Source organism: Tamandua tetradactyla, chromosome 12, assembly GCF_023851605.1.
Source record: "Tamandua tetradactyla isolate mTamTet1 chromosome 12, mTamTet1.pri, whole genome shotgun sequence".
NCBI lineage: Eukaryota > Metazoa > Chordata > Mammalia > Pilosa > Myrmecophagidae > Tamandua > Tamandua tetradactyla.
This window is the reverse complement of record NC_135338.1, coordinates 88,218,361-88,243,222: the sequence shown is the minus strand read 5'-3', so window position 1 is coordinate 88,243,222 and position 24,862 is coordinate 88,218,361. Positions and strand designations below refer to the sequence as shown.

The 24,862-nt window shown below is 38.3% G+C and overlaps 1 long non-coding RNA gene across 3 annotated transcripts in view; it reads right to left on the bottom strand.

Annotated features, from left to right (window-relative positions):
• LOC143652461 (uncharacterized) overlaps positions 1–24,862 on the bottom strand; it is a 151,909-nt gene that overhangs the window by 13,999 nt on the left and 113,048 nt on the right. For 2 of the 3 annotated variants that reach the window (XR_013160684.1, XR_013160685.1), the window contains exon 4: positions 7,842–7,892. The exons of the other annotated variant lie outside the window; for it this stretch is intronic. This is a non-coding gene — a long non-coding RNA (uncharacterized LOC143652461). The remainder of the gene's footprint in view (positions 1–7,841; positions 7,893–24,862) is intronic. 3 annotated transcript variants of the gene reach the window in all.

The following is a 24,862-nucleotide window of genomic DNA, read 5'->3' as shown; positions in this document are numbered from 1 at the left end:
AGGTCCAGAGGAAGGGTCGCGAATGAGTGGGACTGTCGGGTGGGACTGAGGACAGGCTTCCTGCAGAAGCTAACAGCCCTGAATCTTTACAAACAACAGTAACCTCTGCAATCGCAGTGGGAAGTGAGCTAGGCGCACCACCCCCGCTGCCTCTTCTGCCCCTCTTGTGTCGCTCCTGGGCCCTAGCACACTCCTGATACAGCTCCAGGAGCTAATTTGAGAGTTTTGAGCTACACATAACTTGCATCATACTGGGCGGGAAATCAAACCAGCAGTGAAGAAGCCAAGATAGCTCAGGGCTGCTGTCGGCGCATTCCTTAAACCCAAATTTCCAGTGTTGCCCTGCATAAGATGTGTGAAGGAAATTTTCCATGTGGGAATTAAGCATATTGACCATGTGACATAAAGAGGAAATGTAAATGTGGGATTCTGATTGGCAAAGTGCAAAAGCCTCTTTTGATATCCAGATACAAATCTGCAATCTATTAAGTGTACGAGACTTCCAAAATCCAGAGACTGTAAAGAATGCCTGCCTTGCGTATCAGAGAAAAATAAAAACTAGCCCTGAATTTGCAGTCTTGGGAAAATGTTCTACTCAGTTCCCAGGGCAAAAATATATATTCAATGAGATCAAGGACCAACTCAACTTTTCTACTTGCCTGTAACTCCTTCAAATTGCTCTAATGGATGTTTAGTTTTCAAAGATATCGAGGTGCATTTTGACAATTTTTCCCCTACAGGCTTGGAACTAACATGCTAGTACTAGCCTAGATTTTGAATTGCTTTTCAGGTCATGCCATTGTAAACTTAGCATAAAACCCAGGTCCCTGCAATTCCTTGAAAAGTCTGTGTTTTGTTGCTGGCACAATGATTGAGTCCACTTGTCTATTCTACAACATTACAGTTTCTAACTAAGTCCAAACACCCACGCCAAAGCCCATACATCTATTTATTGCCGAACTCACTGGGAAAGACAAGCTGAGTTATCATTTAGCGGAGAAAACCTGAGAGGCATTTATGAACACGAAGCACAGCCCAACCACCAGACACAGAAGCAGACTTGAAGGCAATGCATTACCCAGCCTCTGCAAATCCCCTCACCCCTGTCCGTGAATGAACATTCTAGAATGCTTATCTCCTCCCCAGCCCCCATCCCAAACCTCAGAGATTACGAATACAATCGCTTGTGACTGATTGCTCCCCAGTCTTCCGCCTTAAATTCTATATGATAAATTCAACACGAAGTGACAGTCACAGCAAGTATTCAGGGCTGTTTCTAAAAAACTAATTTTGCTGAAGTTAGAACTCAATGAACAAGAAAATGTGACTGTACACCTAGGGCATATCTCAAAACTTTAATCTCTATGAACGCCATAACGGTTATTTATGGCAGGGACGATATTCATATTTTAAAATATTTCAATAAAGAAGCACTGAGAGACTTTTAAATTGTATTGTTATGCAAAGATAATAATATTTCGAAGGGTCCTTCCCTGCAATGGTATGTTAATGGAGTGAGGAGAAGGGAAACTGGCTGCTTTTGTTATCCCAGCAGTGGTCAACAGCAAGAATTGTATTGTGATTCATTTCTGAGAAATATCTCATCTGCCTTTTTTATGATTCGGGGGTGAAAAAAAAAACTTGGGCTACCGTTGTCTGTTTAAATTAGGCAAATGCAATTAAGGAATGTCAGATAGACACAGCGGCAGATGATGGGTAAAATTAAGGTCACCAGTTGCAACCCTAAACCAGCAGCATTGCTTAATCTCAGCTTTAGCCACTCCAATTGTGTGGAAGGGAAATGTCTTGCTAGTTTGGTGTTTCCTGCAGATTGACAGGGCATCTAGTGATAAATCCCGCAGGCCTGCTTAAATGTGCAACTGCTTAACACCAACATTTTGAAAAAATAAAATTGGGTTCCATTTCCCAGGACTAGGTTAGAGTCCTCTCCTTGTTTTTCTCTCAGCCTAAGGACAAGAGTAAAAAGAACTTTTTTTCTTGCCAGTGGTCTGTCCCACCCCCACGCCCAGGCTCCTTGCATTTGTCAATCATACACCTCTCTTGCTTCCTTCCAAAAAAGAAATCTTTGCATCTTAATCCTCTTAAAAACAATCCATGCTTGTCTTCCCTTTCATCTGCATAAAAATCATATTTGTGTTGCTCGGCATTAGTTTACCTCACTAAGGAGCTGTTTCAGGTAGTCAGTAGATATGAAGAAATCATTTAGTATGCGAAAAAAAAGGTTGACATTTACAGCCAGGAGCTAGGTACGCAATTGCAAAGGTCATCAATGAGTAAACAGATATTAATGGTTAGCTGGATAACTACTACATAAACAGGTCACATTAATAATTAACACCAGGGAAAACCAGCACTTTCAACCAAGCACACCAAAGCATGTGTCCTAAGAAACCTCTTAAGAGGACAAGAAAAACCAGTGGCGATTTCTGGTTGCTAGAGAGTAAAAAATAACTTTTCCATCTTTCTTATATTTCTCATATTCTCACCAAAATAAGACAACACTTTTGAGATGGTCATGATAAAAAGTAAATGGGATCTCGGAAGTAAAACTTCTGGATGACCATTTATTTTTAAAACATTCCTTGGCCCAACACTTACTATATACCCTGTTTTCCTCCCATGGTGAAATGCAAAATTGTTCAAGAAATTTGTTTTATCACCAACTTACAAGGTCTCTCTAAAACCATTAACTCTTCCATTTAGTTATTATGCCTGTGCTTTAGATTAAAATTCCTGGGTAGAGAAGGTTAAATTCTGCACCCCAGAACTTTGTCGTGAAAACTCAAATGGTCGATCAAGAAGGTAAAAGCCTGGGGGGCAGCCAAGGAAACTTAGCAAGTATGATGGGTCCAGCAAGGACAGAGGAGAACTGAGTTCTATGGACCCAAATCATTAAATCTTTTTTTTTTCCATAGGAGTCAGAGTTTATGTGAAACCTCTGATTTCAGGACTTTTCAATATTGATAACCTATTGAAACCATTCTTAGGCCAACAGTCCAATTATCAGTTGAAATCCCTTAACTAAATTTAAAAACAAAAATCCCTAAAGATTTACTGGACATTTTGACATATCCAAGCTAAAAATTAAATTATTTGAGGTTGGTTATATCAATAACAGCTTCTAACTGACTGCTAACGTAGACTATAAAACTAGAAATTAGTCAAAAGCAGCAAACAAGAAGGATTCTAGAGAAAGTGAAAAGAAAATAAGGTTTGTATGATGTGTTCAATGTGGAGACGTTAACACAAAAACTCTATAGAGGGTATATAGGAACTTGTTTCTGAATGTGTATAATGGCCTCATTACATGGTCCTTATTTCCCCACAATCACATGGTGTGGGGACTACCACGATTTCTTCTGAACCACTGACAGCTGGCCAAGTGAACGATGCTTTCTTGTACCTTCTACCCTTTCTTAACTGAAAGTCTCCACATTGCCCTCACTTTGAACATGGGCAATTTCTTGCTTGTCTTACCAAATTCAACTGTATTCAAGTGTCTCCTCTTCTTGAAAGCTGCATCTAACCCCTCTCCAGGTGATTAGGGAGCCTCTCCCTTGGGTTTCCCTGACCACCTCTGCCAACCTCTGTCCTAGCACTCACCTCTGCACTACAATCATGGGTGCACACGTCTGCCCCCAGAGAGCTGTGAATTCCAAGGCTAAAGGCAGAGACGACTGCTTTCAAGCTTGAATCTCCACCGCCTAGCCCTGGGCTTGGAAAATAGTGCATAAATATTGAATGGATGCATAAATGAATGAAATTAAATGAATGGACTTCGAAGCAATAATGCTTTAGAAAGAGACTGGGATAAGTAAAATATCAAGGAATGAATGTTATAGCTTTGTGTGTGTGTGTCTTGCTCTAAATCTATCACTGTTAAACTTGAGGAAGAGGGTATGAGAAGGCTATGAGAAATTATATATGTGATCCTATAGGAGGAATCAGCCCTCCTCAGAGTCCCCTTGGCTATTCATATCTATCTATCTGATTCTGTTAACATTCTCTGCCTTCTGTCTATGCCCCAATTTGTGTATGAGCAGGACTCCGCCCCATCTCAGTATTCCCAAACCTAGCAAGATACCCAGCACACAGTAAGTTCTGATCATGTGACAAGCATCCTGGTAATTTCATTCATTCACATTATACCAGGCAATATAAAAATGGGATAGCATGTGAAAGAAAAAGAGGGATATAGAAGCTAGCAAAAGGCTACTGCTTAGCAGGCACTTTAAGTATCTAATTTTATTTATTTATTGTTAACTCTACGAAGTGGATAATGTTGTCATTACATGAAGGGAAGCTAAGTCTCAGCAAGATGGGTAACTTGCCTTAGAAGACACAGCTATGACAGGCAGAGCCAACACATCACACTGTCTCCCTGTGTCAAGGCCGTTGCCTACCAAGGGTTCATAATCTCCAGCCCAGCTGGCCTCGCAAAAGCAATGACTTTTCTAGAGGTGGAGGAAAACTCAGGACGCCTCTACTGCACCCCCCAGGCCAGGTTCTAAGGGAACGATGTGGCCTTAGTAAACAGTCAAGGAGAGTCCATAATTGTGAAGACACACGGCTGTGCAGGGAGGTTGACACATGCTGACTCCACATGGAGAGGACCTAGAAGCTCCACGTTTAAGACCTTCCCATAACTCGCCCTATGCACCTCTTCTTCTGGCTTCTTCTTATATGGATCCTTTTGCCAAAATAAAACTATAATTGTAAAAAGAAAAAGAAAAGGTTCAAGGCTAATATGATCCCCATTCACAGGGTATGTCATATTTATGTACCATTTTTGTTAAGTGTGTAAGTTTTAGATGATTGTCCTTAGTTTCACGTAATGCACCTTTTAAAAATAATAAACATCAGTTTTTCCTACAGAGTTATATCCTACATGAGCAAAGTATTTCTTTTCTCACAAGACACCAGTGGCCTCTCTTTTAGCCAACAGGCAATGCCTACCCGTGGAAACCTCAGCAAAGAAAGCACAAGTTGAGAGAGAAAGGCCCGAGAAACAATAATCAAAAGCTAGAAAAGGGCAATGGTCTTTGCTCTTTTAAAAAATCAAATGGAAAAAATAATAGTAATAAAATAAACCCACTGTGGAAATTGCTTCAGTCATCTTTAAAAGCTTCCCCAAAGTCCAAATGGCTCTGTTATGAGCAATTCTTGATGCATGAGATAGTCATTTAAGAATAAATCTTTAAGTAATTCAAAACAAGGGCTCTTCAGTAAATAGTTGAAATTAAGGGGGGAGTTAGCGTCATCTGGTTTCCATTAGGATGATAAAATAGTTCACTTGAAACCTTTTACAAGATGCTTTGTTACTGGGAGGTGTCTGTGCATCTCACTCCATCACTGGCCATTTGACGCAACATAAAAAGCTTCAAAAGCCATGTTAGGCCTCTTAATCAAAAACTAATTGTAATAGATATTGGGGAGTGTTAACACAGTGACCGCTAGGTTGTAGCTGTGGTATGGAAGCGCAGTGAACATTAAACACAACCCCGAGTTGATAGGGCTTATCTCAATTTCAGAGCTAAGTGCTAAGTACTACAGGACGGTATCTCCTTGCTATTGCTTTGTACCACTTTTGGAGTTAATTGCCCCATAAGGCTTCATCTTCTTAATGAAATTTATGGCATTGTCAGAGAACTTGGAAGATACTGCGGCAGCTTCGGAGACGTTACAGAAAACAGAGACATAAACAGAGAAGAAAAGAAAATACATACTCGGAGGCTAATGTATCTGCAGCCCATGCTTGACTCCCCAGGCGTGGGGGAAGCATTGGCAGCACATTAACTCTTTCAAGCCTGTAATGGAATATTCATGGAGTGCATTCTAATGGAAAGTTAATCATTGGTGCCATAGGGCCAGTGGTAGGCGTCCAATAAATACTTAATGATCAGCCTTCCGAGAGCAGAACTGCTGGCAAGCAGGGGCTGGGAGTTATTTGCTGTGTGGCCCCTGTCCCCATCACAGTGTCTGAAATAAGAGCAGGCACTCAGGAGAGGTTTTCTGAATGCTTGATGAATAAGTAAATGATCTTTATAATTTTTAAAGTGCTTTCATGTTTAAACTCCACAACTATCCTGGCCAGGCCAAGGACTTCAGTAATGACTGACCTGGGACTTGAACCAATACTTTCTAGAACCCATTCCAGTCTTCTCGACTTTAGATGGACTGGAGAGAAACCCTGGGACTGCACTGTTATCTAAATTTGAGTAAGGAGGATTTGAAAAGTTAGACTAAAGGCATGTTGGGATCTTGGCCTGGATCCTGGAACAGAAAAATAAGGACATTAGAGGAAAAACTGGGAACTCTGATAAAGTCTGGGGTTTAGTTAGTAGTACTGGACTTACTTGTAATTAAATTCTTAGTACAGTGGTTATGTAAGATATTAAAAATAACAGAAGATGGGCAAAGGGTAATCAGGAGCTCTATACTATATCTGCAATTCTTCTGTAACTCTAAAAGTATGACCAAATAAAAAAGTTTTAAAATAATTAATCCCCCTTTAAAATTAAATCTGCATCATTTTGCAAATTTGCCGTTAGAACATTCCAAATTAATATTACTGGATAAAAGCAAAGTATTATCTTTCAAATAGTTAAGAAAATCATTTGTAAGTGGATGAAGGTAATATAATTTCTTATTACATTTTATATACTCTACTCTATGTAAAGTATTACATTGTGTTTTTGAGCTAGTAACATGAGTTGTTTTTTCATCAATACACATAAGAAGAGGAAACCTTACTGCTATGTGTTTCTAAATTTATAAAATTACTAACACTAAAAGTAATTTTAATATGATTAAAGGTGATAAAAAGAATGATGAAGAGCACACAGGGCAGCAGTAAGGAAGGAGGTGAGTTCTGATGATAGAAAAGCAAGTAATTGTGAAGCTTTAGCTCCTTTCAAGTTCTTCAAACACCATCTCTTTGCAGATGACTCTCAAATTCATATTTCTGGCCTGGTATCTGTCCTGAGCTTCAGGTCAAATATCCATAGCATCAATCAATCTGAAGAACCAAGCATAGTCTTAAAGTGATGTTTTCCTCTCCAGTAGCTCTGCTATATTCTCACTTAGGTTGAAACCTGCTGTGTTCACCTCTCCTTTTCTCCCTGGGACTACACCCCCTGGAGTACTTCAAGACCCAGCTCAATATCCACGCCTTCCCCCATCCTTTAAGCCTTCTTACAGTCCTTTATGTTCTCTGCAATTTTATTTGAATCTATTTTTCAATTTTACTGAAACTCTATTTGAATCTCTAATGTTGTATCTACTTCATTAGACATTAGCTATCTATGAATGTGACAAATTCTCTCACTATGTTTTGAACTCCCGAGGACAATAAAGTTTGGTTTGTTTGTCAGTATCCTCAGAGTGGTTCTTTTGAAATATTTTGAGCATAGTGCTTTGGAAGAAAAAAATATATCTTTTAAAAAATTACCTTGACCCTAAAGATCTTATTACATATATTAGAAGATTGGTTTGGTTGCTTTAAAAGTGTCCAAAATAACAATGGCCAACAAAATATGGCACCGTTTTTCTCTCATCTCCGACCAAATTACAAGACTCTGTTTCTCAAGTTCGCTCAGCAGCCCAGCCTCCTTCCAGCGTGTTTTATTCCATGTCCTAAATTGTTGCTCTTGTCAGCCTGTGCAAAGCTGACATTTTCAAGTTTCAGCCTGTCGGAAGTGTAAGATAGGAAATAGAGAACCAATAACTTTCTTTAAAGAAAAAGAGCACAACAGAGCAGCTTCACAAATCATTTCACTCTTAAACCATAGACCAGAATTTAGTCAAATGACTACACCTACCCGCAAAGGTAACTGGGGAAAAACAGTCCAGCTAAATAGTCATATGTCCAGCTAAAAGAGAGGAAAGAAAATTGGACATTAGAAGATAATTCTAAATTTCTTATCAAGTGATTTTATTTTATAGAAATTTACTTACTCGTGTGTTTATTATTTCTTATAGATGTTAACCTTTAAAACAGGTCTTTCATAACAGCTTTATTGAGATATAATTCATATACCATAAAATTCATCTGCTTTAAGTACACAATTCAGTGGTTTGGAGCATGTTCTCAGAGTTGTACAACTATCACCACTAATTTCAGAATATTTTTGTCATCCCCCAAAATATACTCCATATCCATTAGCAATCATTTCCTATTGCCACCACCCCCCATATCAACCTCTAATCTGCTTTCTGTCCCTATGGATTTGCCAACTCTTGCTTTCAAAGGATCATCAATGTTTTAGCATTAATAGTCCTGCAATCCTTTTCAGAATCAGAAAACATTCCATTGTATGGATATACCACATTTGCTTTTACAATCATCAGTTGACAGACATTTGGGTTGCTTCCAATTTGGGGCTATTATCAATAATGTTGCTAAGAGTATTCCTGTACAATTATTTTTCTTGGATGGGCACATATTTTCAGTTCTCTTAGGTATTTACCCAAATATGCTAAATATTTGGGTCATATGGTAACTCTATGCTATACATTTTGAGAAACTGCCAAACTGTTTCCCAAAGTGGCTGCACCACTTTACAAACCCAGCAACAGTATATGAGTATTCCAATTTCTCTACATATCCTCACCAACATTTGTTATTGTATGTCATTTTATCTATTATATCCATCCTAGTGGATGTTAAGTAGTATTTCATTGTGGTCTTGATTTGTATTCCCCTAAAGACTAATGATACTCAATATCTTTTTGTGTGTTTATTGGCATTTTGTTTATCTTCTTTAGAAAAATGTCTTTTCAAATCCTTTGCCCATCTTTAACTGGGTTATTTGTTTTTTTATACTTTGAATGCAAATCCCTTATCAGATAAATGATTTGAAAATATTTTCTCCCACTCTTAGGCTGTGTTCACACTTTCTTGATGGTGTCTTTCAAAACTTAACTTTTGTTAATTTTAATGAGGTCCAATTTACTATTTTTTTCTTTTGTTTCTTTTGCTTTACAGTGTCATATCTAAGAAATCATGGCCTAATTCAAGTTTATAGTTTTAGCTCTTACATTTAGGTCTACAATCAATTTAAATTAATTTTTATGTATAGCGTTAGATAGGGGTACAACTGCATTCTTTTGTGTGTGGATTTCCAGTTGTCCAGCACCGTTTGTAAAAAATGAAGAATATTATTTCCCATTAAATAATCTTTGCACCCTTGTTGAAAATCAATCGACTGTAATTATTTCTGGGGTTTTGACTGTATAGGATTGATCTAAATATACATTCTTGAGCCAGAAACAGACTGTCTTGATTAGTGTAGCTTTATAGTAAGTTGTGAAGTTGGATACTATTGAAAATTGAATTGTTTCTTGATTTCATTTTTAGATTGTTCACTGCTAATGTATAAGAATACAACTGATTTTTGTATACTAATCTTGTATTCTGCAGCCTTGCTAAACTTGTTTATTAGCTTTTGTAGTTTGTGTAGGTGTATATGCATTCCTTAGGATTTTCTATATATGAGAGCATGTTTTCTGCAAAAGGATATAGTGTTAGTTCTTCTTGCCAATATGAATGTTGACTAGAAGTGGTGAGAGTGAACATTGTTGCCTTGTTCCTGATGTTGGGAAAAGTATTCCAACTTTCACCATTAAATATGATATTAGCTGTGAGTTTTTTATAGATATCTTTATCAGATTAAGTTTCTTCCTATGCCTAGTTTGTTAAATGCGTTTATCATGAAAGGGTGTCAGATATGGTCAAATACTTCTATTGAGAAGATCACGTAGTTTCTGTTCTTAATTCTATTAATATAGTCAATCACATTGATTAATTTTCATGTATTAAACCAATCTTGTGTTCCTGGGATAAATCTCACTTGGTCATGGTGCATAATTTTTATATATATATATAAATATCTGAATATATAATTTGTTGATAGTTCTCTTTTCTTATGATGTCATTGTTTGGTTCAAATATCAGGATTATGTCAGGTAGTTGGGTAATGCTGGTTTTGTGTTAATTCTCCTTTAAATGCTTGAGAGAATTCATTTATGAAGACATCTGGGACTGGGTTTTTCCCTGTGGGAAGTTTTTAATCCTAATTCAATCTATTTGTTATAGGTCTATTTACAAATATTTCTTCTTGAATCTATGTAAGTGATTTATTTATTTCAAAAAAGGCTCCCATTTTATGCTGATTATCTAATTCATTGGCACACAATTGTCATATTTTGTCCTCATAGTCCTTTTTTGTCTTTAAAGTGGGTAGTGATGTCTCTTCTTTCATGCCTGATTTTAGTAATGTGAGTCTTCTCTCTTTTTGCTTAGTCAGTCAAGCTAAAGATTTGTCAATTTTTTTAGTCTTTTCAAAGAACCAACTTTTGATTTCATTTATTTTCTCAACTATTCTCTATTTCATTTATTATTGTTTTGAACTTTATTAGTTCCTTCCTTTTGCTTTATTTGGGTTTCTTCTTCCTTAGTTTCTTAAAATGGGAGGTTAGATTATTGGTATGAAAATTTTCTCTGAGATCTTTCCTAAATTAAGTGTTTACTGCTATAAATTTCCTTCAAAGCACTGTGTTAACTGTATCTCACAAGTTTGGGTACGTTATGTTTCCATTTTCATTCACCTTAAAGTACTTTTATAATTTTTCCTGCCATTTTTTCTTTGACCAATTGACTTTATAAGAGTCTGTTGTTTAATTTCCATATAGCTGTGAATTTTCCAAAAATCCTTCTATTATTGTTTTCTAATTTCATTCCGTGGTGGTCATTGAATACACTTTGCTTTATTTCAATCTTTAAACTTATTGAGATTTGTTTTATGACTTAAGATATAGTGCTATCCTTAACAATTTTCCTTATGGACAAGAATGCATAATCTGCTGTTCTTGGGTGGAGTGTTCTTTAGATGTCTATTAGGCATTCTTGGTGTATAGCATCGTTAAATATTCTCCTTGATCTTCTGTCTAGTAATTCTAGCCATGATTGAAAGTAGGGTATTAAGCCCGCCAATTATTATTGTTAGATTGCCTATTTCTCCCTTAAATTCTGTCAGTTCTTGATTCTTGGATTTTGGGACTCTGTTGTTGGGTTCATATATGTTTATAAGTGCTCTATCTTCCTGAAATATTGACCCTTCTATCATTATAAAATCTCTTTCTTTGCCACAAGTAACAATTTTTGTCTTAAAGTCTATTTTGTCTGAATTAGTATAGCCATTCTAGATCCCTTTTAGTTATTGTTTGAATGATATATCTTTTCTATCCTTTCACTTTTAACCTAGTTTAGACTCTACATGAGATATCTCATGTAGACACAGAATTGGAGTGTGTTTTAATCAATTTTCAGAATCTCTGTATTTTTGTTGGAATGTTTAGTCAGCTTACTTTAAGTAATTACAGATAAGATTAACATGTTCCTTTTGCTATTTATTTTCCATATAACTTATGATATTTGTTCCTTTTTATCAAATACTGCTTCTTTTGGTGGTGAATAGTTATTTCTAATATACCACTTAATGTCTTTGCTGTTTGTTTTACTATATGAATTAGTTATTTTCTTGGTGGTTGCCCTGGGGATTACAATTAACATTTTAATTTAAAACAACCCACTTCTGATTAATACCAACTTAATTTCAATCATATACCAAAACTTTGCTCAGTTATATCTCTGTTTCCTCCCCCCTTTATGCTATAATCATCAGAAAACTTATTTCTCTAGACATAAATTTAAAAACATAGTTTTAGGATTGTTGCTTTATACAGTTATCTTTTAAATCACAGAAGAAAAGATTTATAAACAAAAATACACTTATACTGTCTTCTCTATTTACCTAGGTATTACCTTTAAAACTTACTGTCTAGTGTACTTTCAATTCAGCCTGAAGAACTCTCCTTTGTATTTCTAGTAGTCTACTAATGACTGGACAGAGATTTCCTTAAATTCCTTGAACCAGCAAGGCTCCCTGAATTTGCCAAGGTGCAAATGCATATTTGGGGGCATACCTTCAATGCTCAGTCACTTAGTTGAGAACTCTGCCTTAGCAGAGGTTGGTTTGTGTGGACCTTCAAATAAATAGCTTTGAAAGATTAGAGCTTTCTCAGGTTTTTCCTATGAGTGTGTGCAGCCCTGCAATTATGTGTGGCCTTCTAGATAGCCAGGAATATGTTGACATTTTTTAAAGCCCTCTATAGACAACACATTACCCAAATTTTTTTTTCAAGTTTTTGGGTCAGTTTTTTGTCAGCTCCAACTTATTCAACCACCTAAAGCTACTGTCATGTTAAACAACTGCTGCTGATTGTTTTTGACAAATACCCTAGGAATAGGGTCACTTATAGAGTGAATTCTGAATCAGGTCAAATAAATGCAAGCCCTGAGAATGAAAGCTTTTCAAGAAACCTCCGGATAAGTCATGACACTTCTCAGAGTTTGGAGATTTTGGAGTTCCAAACTCATTCTGTCCCCTTCAGTGACTGCAAGGCTGCTTGTCTTCATTGCTATCATAGTTGCAAGGTTTTGGGTTTGAGAGGAGTAAAGGAATAGGCAAAGTAAAATGCCACAATGTTCATTGTCCTTGCTAAGATTTAGTCATCTTTTTTGAATAAACTCTCCTCAAATTGCTTCAAGATTTTGATTAATTTCTGATTAATTTGAAAAGTTGATTTTGGCCATTTTTGCCAATGCTCTTATTGCTTTTATGGAAAAGCATATTTTTGAGGTCCTTACTCTTGCATTCCAGAAATTTTTCCTTGCATGTTAGCATTGTAAGCTGAATAAATTTATGCTTTCCAAGTTTGCCATCCTGGTATGATTTGGGTTGAAATATTAATAACAAGGGATATTGCTCTTCTTAAGGATCATAATGGTTTTTAGCCAAGCCTAGAAGTCAGTCATTTCAGAAATTCTCTTATAGAAAAATCACTTAAAATTACAATCTGAACAATATTAGAGTACTAATGCCAATCTTCCAAATATTTGAATTTCATAAAATATTTATGGATTGCATATTACACTCAAGGAACTCTATTAATTGCAATGGAAATTTTAAAGTCATATAATGCCTGCTCTGAGAAGATTTAGGGAACACACACATACCAGAAGTTAAATAATAAAACAAAGACTTATGCCTCTCATTTGTATTTAGGTAAACAACACAGGGATAAAATAGTATTATGACAATACTAAAACATTTTATTCCCCTGCTTCTTACTTTGTTTGTGTTTTGAAGAAACTCCAAGTTTTACGTTTATACCTATTCATATTTCCCCAAATAGTCCTTAGTTCTTTGGACGGTTTCCCATCCCTTGGAGATTACTTAACCCACAGGCTTTCATGTCTGAAATTGTTCAGGAATTATGTCCTGATCAAATGAGTTTAATGAGCTATACAGGAAGTATCTGGGCTCCATGAAATAAAAGACAAATTTTCATCTCCTCTCCAACCACTAAGTTATTCTTCCTCTCAAAACTAATTCAGATTGGATCATGATTTTGCAGCATATTACCATTGGGGGAAGCTGGGTAAGGAGGACAGAGTACCTGTCTATATATGCAAATCTCCAATTACCACAAATAAAAGTTTAATTTTTAAAAATCCATGAGAAAAAAGAGAAAATGTGATTCAAGCACCCCTTCCACCCTGCTTGTACTTATCCCCCCTTTCTACTTACCAGCTTTGAAGCATGAAACAATGTTCATTACTTTATGTCTGTCATGTAAAATTGGGAGAATAATGCTTATGACTTGGAGTTGTGAGAATTAAATGACACGAAATATATGCATTTCCTGGCCCATGGAGAACACACCATAAATGTTTATTTATTTTCTGAAAACAGGAATTCCTTCTTGAACATCTCCATGAGGTGAGGAACCCTTTCTTTATGCTTCTGCAGAGTATGGAAACAGTTCTCATGCATTTTTCATGTCTCAGCTCAAAGGTCATCTCCCCAGAGAGGACCTCCTTGACCATCCTTCCAAAATAAAATCTCCCTTAGTACTTATTGAGTACATAGTACCCAATATCTGACTTGATTTTGGAATTTTGGGAATTAACTCTAATCTAATAAGATTTTAAGGCACTAATGACCCTACTTTCAATGAATAAGAGGGTACCAATAGTCACTGGTATGAATTGGCAAGAGATAATAAATATCTCGTCATTGGATACACCCCCTCAAATGCTTATAAGAGACAAAGCTCTGGGTGGCCATGTATTTGATACTTTAGAATATTTTTGTGAAGCTAAAATGTATAATAGGCTAGATAAAAAGAAAGGATGATCTCAGTTTTTCAAATACCCACCACAAGTACCAAATAAAAGATGTGAAATTTTCTGTTTGTGCTCTGTAGGAAACTCTTATTTCTTGGAACTGCAGAGTTGGCATTTCTGAAAACCAAATGCAGAGTCTCATCATGTGAGTAGCTGAATTACAATACAAATTGAGTTCCCAACCCTGCAGAGTATCTTCTGTTAAAGTGAGGGTATTGATTGAAAAGGAATAAAATCCTGAAAATTGGAATATAGACATATGAGTTGATGATGGTGATGGTGGGGGCATTTAGCCCAAAGATTCTACTGACTCTTCTTTGACAGATAAACCTGTATTTGCCTGAGGAATCAGTCCCCCCATCTCCTTTCCTCTGAGAAAATAAGCCCACTTTGCCAGATGAAATTGTCTGGAATCCCCTGAGGTAGCTGACTTGCAAGACATTGCTAATTTATCTCAGGATCCACCCCCACCAGACCTACAGGTGCCTCCAGACCTATAACTAATTCACATTCCAACAGGCCCTGAAAGGTGAGGTAAAAAGTGTGACCCATGGGGAGGTATGTCACAATTCAGAGAACAGCATGGCTTTTCCAATTTATACAGATAGTATTCAAGGGAATATGTTTGCAAATGACCATTAAGAGTATGGTGTAATGATGGAAGGAACATAAAGCTTAAGCAGGATGAATTAAATGATATAGGCCCAGTAAGCAGAGATTCTGGATTTAGTGTTGTACCTTGAGGGGTTAGAAAGTGTTCTAACCATTTTCTGTTTGGTTGATGAAGCATGGAACAAAAGGTGACCTGCATTAAATGAAGTTGAAATGCCATAACTTCCCTGTTGTAATGTAGGTGAAGATATCTGAAGGCTTAAAGAGATTGGAATCTTAGAGTAGATTTATCATGTACGACTTTCTCATCCACCCCGGGAATGCCCAGAGGCCATACCTTTCACCAGCACTGTGAGGAATAAATTTGTGAGACTAATTCCATCATTCCTGAAGAGCTCTGAGGGCATTCTTCTCTATAGATTAGATATTTCTGTGGGAATTGCTGCCACTCAACTTGGATCCTTAAACACAATAGGGATGATTGGATCTCAGGTTGGCAGGAACCAAGCAATGGAACTTAATCCTAAAGACAAGGGGAGCATGGCTGCCATAATGATCAGCAGAGTCAAAGCAATAATCAAAATAGTCTGACTCACAGAGACTTACAGCATTGGCTAGTTAATCATAGAGTACCTAGAAGTGAAATACATAGGCAGTGTACTAAATTCTTACTTGAGCTGTACAAGCAGAAGAGTTCTAGGTCAAGCAAACAAATGTCTAACTGAAAAACAGAGACTCACAACCCCTCAATTAATTCCTAGATTTAAGACAAACCCAGAACCCTTGAGTGAAAGGGAAAACCCTGCACATTGCCAAAAGTTTATAGTGTTACTCTTCTTCCCAACCCTTCCCAAAGGGACCAACAGCCTTATGCCTGGGTGACTGTGCATAGGGAAAATGAAATGATCAGATATTTTGAGGATTACCAGACACTGGCTCTGAACTAACATTAATTCCAGGAAACCCAAGCTGTTACTTTGTTCCACCAATCAGAGCAGGAGTTTATGGAAGTCAGGCGCTCAATGGAATTTTAGCTCAGGTCTGTTTCACAGTGGATCTAGTGTGTCCCCAACCCATTCTGTGGTTATTTCCTCAGCTCAGAAAGCGCAATTGAAATAGACATACTCAGCAACCGAAAGAATCCTCACATTGAGGATTAGACCATCCCATTTTGCCTGGGATGGAGGGTTTTCCCAGGGCTTGTAGTACTAAAACTGGGAAAATCCCGGGGAAACTGGGACAAGTTGGTCACCTTGCAATCATTCTGCTTGGTTTTCTATTTGCTTCCTATCTGACATTATTAAATGTACTTACTTGTTGCTTTGTTTCCTTTAAACTGAAATGTAAGCCCATGAGAGCAGGGACAGGACTTTGTCTGTGTGGTTCATAGCTGCATTCGAATGCCCACAACACTAATTGGCATGTAGTAGAGACTAAATGAATATTTATTGAAAAAATTCAATGAGTTGTTAATTAATTGATTCACCTTTAAAAATGCCCCATCTTTCTATTCTCCAAGTTTGACAATATAAACGCATAACCACCTCAAAGTCAAGTATGGCCCCACAATTAATTAAAAAGCATTTTGCACGGTTACGATGACTGAGTCAGAAGTGCTTGGATCTGTGTGGCAGTAAGAACTTCAGACAGCTGGGATCCTATTCTTCTGAACCCAAACAATATAATTAAAAAGGATTCACTGAAATGTAGACGTTTCCACCATTTATGCAGGAATGTTGGTTTGATCCATAGAACCCAGTCTGTAAATACAAGATTAGTGTCTGTGAAGGCAAAACACTCTTTCCATAAAAGTACATTCAAAAAAAAATCTCAACCTTTTTTTTCTCTTTAGAGAAGCAGCAGCATTATTTGTAAGACCTATAATTATCTGGCATGTTCCACAAGGGACATAAGAGCCACAAACGTCAAAAGACAATCTGAGACCAATTCTTTGGACTCTGAAATGAGCCAGATAAAGATGATGCCCTTTTCCCCACTATCAGTTTACTGTATGAATGAGGAGACATAAAGTAGTTTTAGATTTAATTAAAGTAATTGACTGAATTGCATTTTGTAGTCATGATTGTCATTAACATTTTTGACCTCTCTGTCACATAGATGTGCCAGAGGATTTTTCCAATGGATATTTATTATGAATATTATCATCAATAAGCACCATCAACATATTAAAATTAATTTTAACTTCTTTATGGGAGACTGAAAGCGCAACCAGCTGCTGAAAACCGTCAGTGCTAAATCATTTTTTATCGATTCAACATGGCTAAACCTCAAGTACAACTAATAGGGAATTTTATGTGTGTGTAGGCAAGTTTCTATATATAAAATATTTTATTTTATATCTAACTCTGGTTACATTAGTCATGTAACCAGATTTTCCAAAGCCCAGGGATTCACTTGCCATGTTGAGCATTTATTGTACAGTTCTTACGACTGCTAGTTTTACGTCCATGTGTATCTGCAGATTTGCATGGACATTTGGTCTTATTTTGACTGCTTGCAAAAAGCTTAACAAAAGGCAGGCTTTAGCGCATCAAAAGAACTTAGTCCACAGGTGTTCTAAGCTGGGATAAATTCTATGTAGAGCAAACAATTAAGCTCTGGAATCTGAGACTCTAAATTGTATCATTTGAACACCTGTCCTGAATGGGGAAAACACCTTTTCATTACATTACTTGCGGGCACGCCGAGCTTCAAAGGCTTCAGACTGTGTCGGGTTTCAGCAGATCCTATTCATACACATTGGCTGAGATGCCCTGGCTCTGTCTGTTAACACTGTCAAGGGCTTCTAGTTGAACACCTTTAGAGAATATCTCCATCCCTATCTCCATCTCTATTTGCATATACAGCAATGTGCCTCTCCAGATCTCTTATACATCTGCCCTTTACTGAACCCCTACCACAAGCTTTAGCGCTGTGTTAAATATTTTAAAAACAGTGCTGCATCTAATCCTCCCAACAAGTCTGCAAGGGAAGAGGTGACAGTCTTGGAAAGGCTGTCATGTTTAAGCGGTGGAGTTGGGGTTCAAAGCCAAGTCAGTCGGACTCCAGAGTCCACTATCTGGTGTATAGTGTTCAGGGTATCACTACTCTGAGATGTCTTCTAGCCTCTTTGTTGGCTCCTTCTTCTCACTCAGGCCTTAGTTCGAGTTCCTTGCAGCTCTATTCTTGGCCAACTCTCCTTGGCCATCTTCTCTCCTTTCGCACATTAAAAACCTCCCTAACTGATCTCATCCTCTCCTATGCTGGCTCCAGCCACCATTCGCTGGTCACCAACTTGAAACCTGTCTCTTCAGCTGGACCTCTCTCCTGTACCCCCGACCTGGAAATTCAACTTGTTGGTCCCCTCTCCACTGGGGGTTTCCTGGGCTGCTCCAAGCCACATTTCCATGAGTGACCTGCTTCAGTGTCTCCCACAGCAAGCCTGCTCCTCCACTGTGGCCCAGCTCAGCACCAGCAGCACTGTCCATCCATGTTTTCCTGCTGGAAACCAGGCCCGTCTCCTGGGCTCCTCCCTCTTCCTCTTGCTTTTCTCCTTCGTCAGCCAGTGCACACCACCTCTCATTGATTCTGCCTCCCATTATTTCTCAAATCCTTCTTCTCCCATCCATCTTTACCAACAGAGCAGTCCAGTGATTCTCAGCCAGTTGACTTGCCCAAGACCAACTGATTCCAAAGCCCATGTTATTCCATGATTCTGCCTTTCAAAGAAAAAACTAGGAATACTCAACATCTACAAAAGACTCAGAAGCTAATTTCAGAACTGTAAAGATGGAAAGAGTAACACTGTAAGCAAAGATGGTAAAAAGAGCCAGGTAGTAAATAAATACCAAACCACCCAGCCCAAAAGTGCTTTAAAAGTTAGGAGAGAGCTGGAGACCCAGGTTCAATTCCCAGAACCTGCCCATGCAAAAAAAAAAAAAAAAAAAAGGTTATGAGAAAAGCAGTATCAGTAGGACTTGGGGTCATCAGGGCGTGCTTTATGAAGGAGTTGGCATCTGAATTGGGTGACCTTAGAAGGATCGAGAGAACAATGAAGAGTTTTCCACAAGAGCAAAGCCAGTTTAAGGAAAGCAACAGTAGGAGAAGTTCAAAAAGCATGCCTGGGGCCAAATACACCAACCTGGAAAAAATGAAGTGTTTAGCTAGAGCAATGTTTCCCAAACTCTTCTACAAGGTGGCCTTGGTTGTTATGTGCAGAAAAGGGTTTTGGTGTTAATTGTGCTTGGGAAGCGTTAGGTTAAACAAATCATTGCAGGACTTCTCAGAGCCTTTAGTGACTTTAACCTCATTAGGAATCTCTAGAGGAAGGTATCATGCACTGGTTTCTCTGACAAGTTTATTTGACACTCTCTGCTCCCTCCCCACCTTTGTTTCAAAGAATGCATGGGAATATCTCATCAAAGTGGCATTCTGTACAACCATTGTGGGAAGTGCTGCTGTGCAAAAATCATGGGCAATACTGCAAAGAGCACTGATGGGGACCATTCTACACTGTTGAGGACTTGAATTACTCTGCTAAGGAGCCCTGGAGTTGTTGCACTTGGTGGCGCCGGCAGGGGGGAGGCTGGTGGAGGTTTTGGAAGAGGGATATCGAGTGACTGAACATTGCTTAAAAGATCCGTCTGGCAGAAAAGGCAGGTCTCAGGCCCAGGACAATCAATGAGGGCTGCTGTGTGGTCCAGTTCTAAGGACATACGTTTCAGAATAAATGGAATTCTTGTCTCTCCACCATTTCCATTCCTTTGGTCCATCATCACCAGAATTCTCACACCCTAGTCAACTTTCAGGGGTTGTTAGAAACCCAGTGGGGATCCCATGATCAAAAGGGAAATTGTGCAGCCATGGAACCCTGTTAGGATGCTGGAAAAGAACCCCTAATCTCAGCTTCTCATCTCCCTACTTAAAAACTTTCCACGGCTCCCCATTTCTCTGACTATTAAAAATAAAATATTTCCTCTGGCCTATAAAGGCCAGTCTGATCTGGCCCCCTCTGTACCCCTCCCCTCACACTCCATACCACCACCACCCCCAGCCTTTGCTCATATTCTCAGTAGCTACAAGTGCCCTACCTCCTGACTGTAAACCCCGTGAGGTCAGGGACTGTGCCGTTTTTGTTTTCCCCAGTGCCCAGTGGAGAGTAGGTGCTCCATAAATACTGTTGAGAGCATGGAGGCATTGACAGCTTATCCACTGGGGCAGATGTGGTGTGTTTTGGAATACTTTCCAGTGGATCCAACCAACTTCCACCCAAACACCCAATATCGAGATTAACACATTATAAAATAAAACCTTTTGAATGCATATATAACCTTTTCTGTTTGACTTTATATCTCATGTGGCCTCTCATGTTTCTCTGAAGCAGAGCCTCCAGCTGGCTGGGGTCCTATTTGTTGCTTCTCAGCAGGCAGAAACCCAAACGCCACAGTCCCAGGTTGCATTATTCTTTTTCCTGTTCGCAGATTGCCCCATCAGGAAGCATCATCTACTTACTATCTTCTTCTCATTCCCCTTCAGCATCTTGATATACTTTCCTGACTGCTAAAACCTGTTGAAGTGTGAAACAAAGCTAGTCCATTTCCATTCTAAATTCTTAACTTTACTTTGCCAAAATTTCAGATTCCACTCAAGCAGGGAAAGTCAGATCAAAATACTTGCTCCATTTCCGACTGGATGAATTGAGAACTTCCTACCGAATTGCCTTTCTAGGTAGAGCCACGCACATTAAAATGAAATCCCATTTCTTTCCTATATTTTCAAAAGAATAATCAAGATATTTAGAGCCTTCAAAAATCTACCCAAAATGACCTCTTCCTTCTTACCTTCCATACTATCCCTCAAGGGCATACAGTTCAGCCACCCTGAGTTCTAATGAGTTTCATCTCTAGAATCAAATATTATTTCATTTTTTTCTACTCATTTCCATTGCCCTAATTCTCTCCCTGCCTTATGCTGTTGCTAGTTCTGTTCATCTTACTCAGGCCAGCCCATCCAGATGCCTCAAACTGTGGAGATACTGATTTGAATTTTAAGGGGGAAAAATCATGTAAGCTATCAAACCAGTCCTGCTACTGTTGCTCTAAGACCTTCACGGGGAAAGCCAGTGGGCCCTCTGAGTCTCCTCCAGGAAGAGCTCTTTTCCCCGTACAGGATAGACCCATAGTTTATGGTGGAAGAGCTATCTGACAATCATTTGGGCTTGGTCAGTATTGGGTCTGCAAGTATGTCTCTGCTAACCTTGAACGGGGCTGTCTCCCCTGATGACTCAGCCCCAAGCACACCCAGGAGTCTTCCCACTATTCCTTTAACAGCTAGAAAATATTTCTCTGCAACTCTAGGCTAGCACTAAGGCCAGAAATGGAAAGAGATCGTTACCAAATACCTTCAGCCAGCTGAGCTCAAGCTTGGCTCGAGGTGCTTTGTCTTGGGGACTGTCTAAAATGAATGACCCATTTGGCTTTTCCTCTGTCTCTGAGAAACACCCGGAATGTTCTCTAAGACGCCTGGAGGGAAATGAAAAGCTCCATTCATTTGTGTATGCCGCCCAACAGCAGTCGGTCAACAGCAGCACATACCTTTGGACATTGCCCAGATAAGTTATGTTTGATCTAATGACCTAAAGGTGAAATGTAGGTTACACTTAATTACACTCGTGAGTCAAGTGTAAGTCAGTAACCAACCTTCCTATTTCACTCTGAAATACTGTGAAGCCCCTTAAGGGAGTCCACTGATTATACTATAGAGGTTTGTATGAACCAACTGGGGTAAATAATTAGACTATATTTTTAATTAATATCGCAGTGCCTTCTAGCACAACGATACTGAAGATTATTACAGTATTGGAGGTAAATGGAAGAAACAGTCGGTTTCCTGATGAACCCAGGAGGAACAAAGAAAGTTTTTGTCAGACCGACAAAAATACCCTGTAATTTTGACAATCTTATATTAAAAGTTTCTAGTGTGTTTAAAGGAAGTTTTCAATTTAGCAAATGCTCTGAGTGCCAAGGTGAATATTGCTCTTTGTAACCAAAAAATAAATCCAGAGAAAAATGAAAGGCGGGTACTGTGCATTTCTAGCTGGCATAACTGCAAAACATTTTGTAGTCTTGTGAACTTTATGGGAATAATAACAATTAACACAGATTTCATAATGGGCACCATTTCAGTTTTGGTTTCATTAAGCTTCATAAAAGTATAGACTCGTGAAAAAAAAATCCAGTTCAATTAAAGCATGAACTTTTCATTATTTTTTAACACATTTTACCTATTTTAAAATTGATGGAAGTATTATGTATTTTGCCAACCCAAGAATTTTCACACTTCTTTAATTCAAACCAGTAATAGTAAAATATATTAAATAGATCACAATGCATACATTATTTCCTAAAGAAATTTATTTTATACATCCAAAATACAGTAAATCGTATTTTGTTTAACTCTAGCTAATTCTCTCAACTCCCTAATGAGGAAGGTATTAATATTGTGCGAATTTTACAAATGAGAAAACTCAGGCTTAAAAATGTTATGTAACTTAGCCAAGGTCACATAGCAAGTGAAATGTCCAGATTCCCAATCTAGGTAATCTGACATCTTGTGATATGTTACGTAGGCTCAAGATAACAAATTCCTTGAGCAAGAGCCTTCTTTTCTTCTTTTTCTTTTTTTTACTGTTTATTTTTTCCTTATGCACTGTTGCTCTGTGCAAGGTCCATATTAGTATCTCAGTAAATACCATGAATGGATCGTTTATATTCAGCTTTCTATTATGCACAGCTCTCCATAACCTGCATTTCTATACATTTCTGCTCAAGCAACACCTGATGTTAATTATGATGACCCCTAAGACACATGATAAGAAAGGGTCATCTGAAGCATTGTAGAAAGATAAAACTATATTCATATCTGTCCTGAGTGGCAGATTAATATCTCTAACTGTTGACCGAGGTGAACAGTTCTATCTGTATGTCATGTGAACACCTCAGTTATAACACATTCCAAATTAAATTAATTTTCTCATCTTCTCCACCCAATATATCTGTTCACTGTTCAAACCTCCCAACTGGAGACCTAGAAGTCATCCTCAAATCCTGCTTTTTTTTCCCCCTCACTCACCCTTAGTATTGGGCCTTAATTCTGGCTCTCGTTTTCTTTCTCCTGGAAGATTTTAACAGCCTACTTATGGGTTGCTCCACTTCTAATCTCTTGCCACTGGCTTCTTCCTTCTTTCTGAAACACAAATCTTTCTTTTAATCCACTTCCTAAAGATTTCTGGCAGCTGTGTCTACCCCAAAGCAGCATTTCCCACCATGGGATCTATGGAACTCCATGTGCACTTTGAAAAGGGAAAGGCAGATAGTTTCAGGGCATCTCTTGGAAATTTACAGTGCAGAGTAGCATATTAAAGGCTCTGAGAAGTCTGGCAGGAAATAACCCCTGGTAGCTGAACCAGTGTTCCCTACACATATTTGGCCTCAAAACCCTGTTTTTGCAGGAAATACTAATTGACAGAATTGTTCAAAACATAGTTTAAAGAAATACCATTCTACTGGACAAACTTATGATTTAATGGTAATTTGCCATCTCCCTTTATCTCACTGCAGTGCCAGTCCCTCTCCATCAAGCACTGCCTCCCTAAACCAACTGCACCATGTTAATTAGTTTCCAAGGCAACCACATACTCTTGTTCTGTTAAGTTACACATAAAGTTCCTTCAAAATTAGAATGCATTTTTCAATCTGAAGAGCTCTTACTAGCAACTTCAAGACTCACCTCAAATTTTATTCCTTCTCTAAAGCCTTTCTCAAGTCACTCCTCTGTATCTCCTCTACTATGGTACTATCTCTCTAAGATTGCATGTGTTTATTCATAAGTCTACTTCCCTACAAGGTTATTCTTTTTATCTTTGTACCTGGCGTACCTTGTGTACTGCTTGACATGTAGTAAACACTCAACAAAAAATGTGTTCCATTGTGTTCTAACTCAATATCTTACCAATAGGGGCCCATGCATATTTATTATGAAATTTCTCAAAAGAGGTACAAATAACCTTAAAGAACATGTAACCCACTCCTTCATGGCAGCCAAAGTCAAGGGATCGTCCAAAGAGAGACTCGAGTTAGGCCTTGCTCTCTCTTGAGCAGCTAAATCAATCAGCTAATTCAGCTAGCTATTTTGTGCTTCCTCCCCACCCCCAACTTTTTGTGCATCTGTACCTCAGTGGAAAAGGACAACTATCCCCAAAAGAGGAAGGGATTTTTTTTTTCAGCTGCAAATACAGTTACTCAGTGTAAGACACGCACATGCTTGACGCACGGTGCTGTATACTCATGTACTGTCTGTTCTCACCTAGAGGCTCATGGTACCATGTGGCTCCAAGAGTTATAGGAACTTCCTTACTATTCACTGGTAAGATGAAATGCACTGAGAAATAGTCATTACCTGAACAGAAGCTAGTTTTCAAAGAGTTACATGAAATGTTTTTTATCAGTGAGGCAGGTGCATAAATGATTCTGCCACTTTCCAGCTGGCCAAGCTATTTCACCTCCTCACATCCCCTTTTCTTCATCTGTAAGATGAGGATAAATGAGGTAGCATTTGAAAACATTTAACACTTTGCTTGGCACATAGCAGGCCATCAATAAAAACAGATTACATTTGAATCTGCTTTCTCTGGAATTTTACAGTTGATAAAAATAAAAAAGAGAAATCACATGAAATTAATAACCGACTCAAAAATCTGTTACTAAGTATATTTTGGACAGGTCCATTTGTCTTTGCCTTTCTCAATGTTAAATTAAAATTAAAATGCGCTCTTAAAAAGCCCTCCTAATTCGGCAGAGCAACGTACAGAATCGTGCATCTGAGCCAGGCATGCCAACCAACTCGGTTTAGCTTCTAAGGCTTAGCTATTTGAGACCCCAGTGTCATTAAGGATGAGCTGGATAAAACCTGGGCACCAAT